The sequence below is a fragment of the Mycteria americana genome, chromosome 17 (assembly GCF_035582795.1).
Source record: "Mycteria americana isolate JAX WOST 10 ecotype Jacksonville Zoo and Gardens chromosome 17, USCA_MyAme_1.0, whole genome shotgun sequence".
NCBI classification, from domain to species: Eukaryota; Metazoa; Chordata; class Aves; order Ciconiiformes; family Ciconiidae; genus Mycteria; species Mycteria americana.
Window position 1 is genome coordinate 4492893 of NC_134381.1, and position 6292 is coordinate 4499184.

A 6292-nucleotide genomic window follows, 5' to 3' on the forward strand; every position below is an offset into this window, starting at 1 on the left:
CTAGACTCTAAGATAACAAACAACTCATTCTCAGGATGTTATTATGCAATGGACTGATACGCTCCATGATGGCTTCCTCTTGAATTTTAATGATGTGCTATTTGTAAGTCTTTCAATATCAGAGAACTCAGTGCTGTCCTAGCAGCTCATCTGTCATAGACCTGTGAATTCAGTGAGGGGTTTGATCTTCTAGCTTATGTCAGCAAACAAAAATGTTACTACATCTTTCATGAAATAAAACCATACTGAGCACTCTCAGCCCAGTGCATAGTCATTTCATTCCTGCCTTAAGTATCCCAGTTTAAAGTAAAACATGTTCCACCTGGGGGTTTTTTTGGAGGTGAGTGAGTGGGTTTATTTTTTTACACTCCTGGGACATATTTCTGCCATCCTGGAAATAAGAAGTTGTTTTCCCTGAGTCCATGGATTGTCTTGGTAGTCTTTTAGAATAGCAGGGAGACTAGCATCACCTGGGAACAAGGCTGATACTAAATAACCAAGACATTAACAGGTCTCTGGCATCTAAGCTGTTATTCCCGTTACGGAAGAGGATGATCTGTATTGACCAGACAGACATAGTAAAGTCTTTATTTAATACTAAATGGGAAAGATACATATAAGTTTGAAAACAACAACTGTTGGCTTTGGCAGACCTCTGTGGAATGTCGTACCTGGAATCTGCATGTACAGAGTGAGACATTCAGCTATAAAATGGTTACGCCCATGTTCTTCAGGACAAAGTGCTGTAGGCTAATAGAAATGTCCTCTTTCCTCATCCTGCCCTACAAGCCACCATAAAAATTATAAAGACTTTGATTTTTGAAGTCAAAACCCTCAAAATTCTCCTACTGTTGCCCACTTCAGAGAAGACAAACCATAAAAAGTAAAAACAATCTGTAGCATACTGGAAAGTCTCTGCAGATTTACCTGCACTGTGCGGCACAGTGCAAACTACTGGCAGTTGGGCTGGCTCTGATCAAGCTTGCTCAGAACCAGCAGCAGGCTCGGCCATGGCTTTCTTCCCAACGCATCCCTCAGTCCCATACAGCAATCCAGCTCCCAGTACCTGACCCACTTGGGTCAGTGCCACGTATGGTTCATTGTGTTGGTTGCCTTAATCACAATAATATCTCATAAATGATGACTTCATCACAAGTCTTGATGACCTTAATACAGTTAATGGCCTTAACTGTATGCCTGGGGAGTGGTGCTACAGAAAAATTGAGTATGTTAACTTAAAAACCTAGGCTAAAAGAATAGAGTTGAGCTCTCTCAGCACAAAAAGAGATTGTAGGGGGTTGACAGCTACCTGACAGTGATAAATTAATAAGACTTTGTATTCAAAAACACACAGGCACCTACATGAAGGTCCTGCGTGTCCATCCTTTGAAATCAGGTTCTGCACAGTTCTGAAAAAAAAAACCCAACCAACCAAACAAAAAACCCCAGCTGCTTCTTTAAGCTGACCAAGTGGAAAAACTTTGAAGTTTGGCATATAGAAAGCATAAACCTAGCTGGATTCTTTCTGCACTGGATGCATACTAAGGAGTCATGAGAACACCTACCCCGCCTGTGACCTGACTTGCTCTCTGCACACTACAGCGTGTTTTGAAGTGCCATAAACATAAGAAATATCCGACAAAAAAGTCCTGTCTGTAAAATAATGCAAATCCTGGATGCTAGCTAATTCAAAAGGGATATGTAAATTCTCAAGCATTTGCCAGAGAGCTATGACTCTATTTATTTAGTGTACTCTACTGGGAAATTCTGCAGATCTTGACAACATTTTTTTTAATTAAAAAGTACTTTTTGGAAACTTCAACCTTGCACATCTCACCACAGCTGACTATGGTATGTGTATTCTCTCATATGAAAATAAGTATCTTTCCAGAATCCAAAATATTAACCACCTGAAATCAAGTTATATCAACAGTGAGCCTCATTCTGCTTGTTTCCTCTGGGGAGACATCAAAAGCTAATGAACTCAGCCTGGAGATTATAGACTTTCCTGCATCATACTCATAGCCATAGTATCCAAGCATATTGACCAACTTGACTAACATCTGTTGTGTAGTCTTCTCTCATCCTTTTGTCTCGTCCTTCCAAAGTCAATTTTCACAATTTTCAGAGAACAAAACCCAAATTGTAGTCCTTTTAAGTAGATTTTGCTTTAAATAACTGTTTTGTAAATGAAAGCACAATAACCGCAAAACAGAACAGCAATGGCCAAAGCGCAGCTCCTCTTCTCTATCTTTTCCTGTTAAATATTTTCTTCTTATTCCAGTTCATGCATAGAGTAGCAAAACTTACTTAAAACATTCTTCCTTTTCCATCTACAGCGGCCTATGGAGCTGTGCTGGGAACCAGAGCAGGGGACTGATCGTGTTGAATCAGTCTGCCTCGCAGCACAGGCGTGATCAGTTATTCTGAAACACCCAGGGGGTGAAGGAGGAACAATAATTGATATTGCCACTGGCTTCTCTCTCTCTCTTTAACTATTCTCTTGTTTGGGATCAGGAGAAAGATCTTTTCGTAATATCCCATACAGAGAAACAGCCTTCTGGCTACAGCTTGCGATCAGTGTATGCTTGAAGCACAAAGTCATTGTCCTCGTGCTGTGCAAGTTCTGCACATTCAGAACTGCATGGATTTCACTTCAGCTGGCCACATGCCCAAGAAAACTATTCACTGCCAGCACAGGCAGATTTATATTTAAAGGTTGACTTTCTGCCTAAAAGACAAGGATTTTAAATCCTTCTGTTACTAGATGTTTGTTAAAATATCTGTGATCTGAGGGCTTTAACAGGAGTTATATCTATGTATCTGAAGGAAGTGTTTGCACCGGTGTCTGCTGTAGGTCATGGGCTAAATTCATTCATGGAATAGACTGAATTCAAGTCATACCAGGAATAAGCTGTCTTGGTTTTGACTTTTGCTAGACGAATGAACAGATCAGAGGAATATGGATGTTAACGTAACATAAGCTTGGGTGTGACGTTACATCCTGCCAGATCCCCTCTGATCACTCTAAATGTATCTCAGTACTTCGGGCTACACAATAGCATGGATCTGTGCGGGTACCAGTAACAATTATCACCACAGGCCAGTTTGCAGCAGAATAATTACGATTATTGTCCATTTGTCCTCGTTTAGCACAAGCAACAAAGATTCTGGCAACAGAATTAGTGTGCATGGCTACATGCTCTGTCTAGGTCACAGCCCAGACATACCCAGTCTGCGGAGACCCCGAATGTTTCTCATACGCACGGTTAGACTGTAGCTAGCGGATCTGACGCTCATTGCGCCATGGGCTGCTGAGTGGGGATCTCTGCAGAGTCTGATTCACTGTCTGCAGGCAATCTGTGGTTGAGTAACTGAATCTTGCTGCCGCCTGCCTTTCTGGCTGAAGTTGGTCTGGAAGTCCTTGAAGCACATTCACATATCCTTTAGGGAAGATCTTCTTTACTATTAAAATAAACAGATGTCTTGGTGGTTTCTGATATCATAAGTATTCTTTCCTGTGAACTAATACTACTATTATTAGTGGGTTCATATCTATGCAAAGAGTTCTTTTGTTCTCCTCTCCTTTTTTCATGCCACATACATGCTGGTTTTCTAGCATCTATTTTACATGTGTAAAGAACATTGCTCTCCCTGTGGTTCTTGTCAATGCATTAGGCTGCTCCTAATGGGATTTCGGGGTCATCCTGTGAGTCTGCAATGCGTCTACTAGCAATGCGCTAGTCATATGTCTATATTAAGAACTCTGTTGACAGCTATAGGCTGTTGGACATTCTGAGTGTATTTTTAGGCATGAACACATACCACCAATGTAAATATAAGGTTAGATTCCAAGTTGCCATGAAACAGAGGTATCAGAAACTGTTCCTTGCAGGCACTCCAGGCAAGAAACTTGCCGGTGGGCAGAGTCTTTCCTTCTGGGCAGTTGTTTAAATGGAGGAAGAAATTAGGAATGGGGTGAGAATGGTCTGTGACCATGCTCTCCCTAAACTTACACAATCACAGCTGAAAATTGGATGAGGCTCTATTTTTTTTCTATGATTGGAATACTGTTTGAACAAGTCCTTCTAGGAAGCGCCATGGGATTGTGACACAGGGGCTGGACACATGGACAGAATCTTGTATATTGATTTGGGGTCCTGAACACCTTGCTGTACTACTAGACTGTAGATTCAGGATACAGCCTGTATGAGTGTAAGCTCCTGGATTTTGGGCCTATTCTTCCTTGCTAAACAAATCATGGGCAGCTTGCTCATCCAGATGCCAAAGGGCACAGGCTGGCTACATTCCCACAATACAGCTGGGTTTTCTGGTGTGTGTGTGTGTGACTCTTAACACATAGTTATTAGTTTTTGCATGCTGGTTTTTTTCATTTCAAGATGCTGGAAGTAGCGTGACAACTGTGTTGTAGCCCATCAAAATGGTGTTTTCATTGTATGAACATAAAGATGCTGTATGCCTCGGGATGTGCCATGAATGCGTACTGGGAATTCCTGAGGGTGCAAGGTCTCCTGGAGCAGCATAAGGTAAGGAAACCAGCCTGGTGCAGTCTTGCCCACATTACCTAATAAGCCCTGGAACTTGTTTTTCCCAGAACTGAGTCTGAGTGTTGCCCTGAAGGCTGCTAGTTGGCACAGACCACGATTGTGCATGGGAGACAGCTAATGGTTGCATGGTATTGACTGCAACCCCCAGTGCTTGAGCCCCTGAACTTACCTGTTCCATTTAGCAGTATAGCCACAACCTGAGAGACTACAGGGGAATTTCCTGAGGCTGGAGTTCCATTGTGCATTGGGATACGCTTCAGGTTTATGAGCTAAAGACAAATGCCGACTAAATGGCACAGTGCAGTGGCATGCAAAGGTACTAGCCCTGAGCTTAGTTGCAAAGCTCGTATATCATTCCACTTGTGTTACTTTCCTTTCCTTCACCAGGGCTGACTGACACAGCTGTACTAAGCAGGCCAGTGTGTTTTGTTTGGGAAGGATGCATTGTATTGTATAGAAAAATCCGCTCACTAGTCAGCACTGTGCTAAATTCTTTCTCTCTTCCGTACTTTCTGAAAACTTCTCTTGTGTACTTTGCTGTGACCTTCCTCTAGCAAGTCACCTTATTCCCATCTCTCTCCAGCCATATTTTTCCCTAGACTCTTCTGCTTTCCAGTACATGCTTCCAGTCACCATTTTCTTAAATTTGCCATCCTTGATCTCTGCTCATAGCCAGCCCACCCACTTACAAATGCCTTTGGGAGTTCCTGCTCCCCTCACTGAGTAGCTTCCTTGCAGACAGACAGTCCTCTGGGGAGCACCAGTAAGCCTCTCAAAATGTTAGGAGGAATATCAAATTCTCATACTCTCTGTTATGAAATAGCCCCCTCCTACAAGGAGAAATAAACACTTCTCTTACAGGCAATGTATTCATTATTTGTGCCTTCTAGGGGTTCCTTCTACTGATACCTGCCTCTGGGACACATAAATCATTAGTTTAACTTGATATGTGTATTTTCTAGTCTTCTGTTTTCAGGGCAGTGAACATGTTGGCATTTATCCAGTCAACCTCCCCTTAGCAGTACAGTTATTTTGTTCCAGCTCTCTTGAATGCAGTATCTGTACATTTGTTCATATATTAGATTATGGTAATGTTAAAAATATTCCTTTAACCTTGTTTCAGTCAGGACTCAGGAGAATAGCCTGATTTATCTGCTTCATGGGTGGTACTTTAGGCAGTTAATTAACCAAAGCATAAACTACATTATTTACCTTGACTGTCTCTTGGTGTATGCCAATAACATTTAATGTTTCAAATTGAAATTGGCCAGAAATGGAAGAATATGCTCAGTGGTTTATTATCCTCTAACAGGACATTCCATCGGTTCACAAATTCATACTGCTCCTGATTCTCCATCTTCTTGCACTATTTTGAGCCAGAAAAGTAACCTGCTGTGTATCACAGAACCGGAGAGGAACAGGCGCCAGCAGTACCAAAAGCTTCCGCAGTGGTATCCCAGGTCAGTGCAGGCAGTCTGCACTTCCTGGGGCAGGGGAATGTTGCCAGGTTTGTACCTTAATAGAAAATCTTTTTCCAGTCCTAAACCCGACAATCCTGGACATGTGATCAGGATTACAGCTGATATGTTAAAACAAATAGCAAAGACACGGTACCAGCCTTGACAACTGTTCTTCTCTGACCAGTTGGAAACAGGCAGAAATAGAGCATCTGTGATTTAGCAGAAGGAAACAAAACTGTGCCTGAGCTGCTAAATGGCAGGAGC

General features: G+C 42.1%; 1 long non-coding RNA gene across 2 annotated transcripts; it reads left to right on the plus strand.

The window, feature by feature from the left end:
• The first annotated feature begins 3874 nt into the window (after positions 1-3874).
• Positions 3875-5981, plus strand: LOC142418087 (uncharacterized). Of its 2 annotated transcripts, none has more exons than XR_012778206.1 (3): positions 3875-3978; positions 4401-4547; positions 5881-5981. It is a non-coding gene; the product is annotated as an uncharacterized LOC142418087 (long non-coding RNA). The 2 variants fall into 2 exon arrangements; XR_012778205.1 differs by having other exon boundaries at positions 3877-3919.
• The last annotated feature ends 311 nt before the right edge of the window (positions 5982-6292 follow it).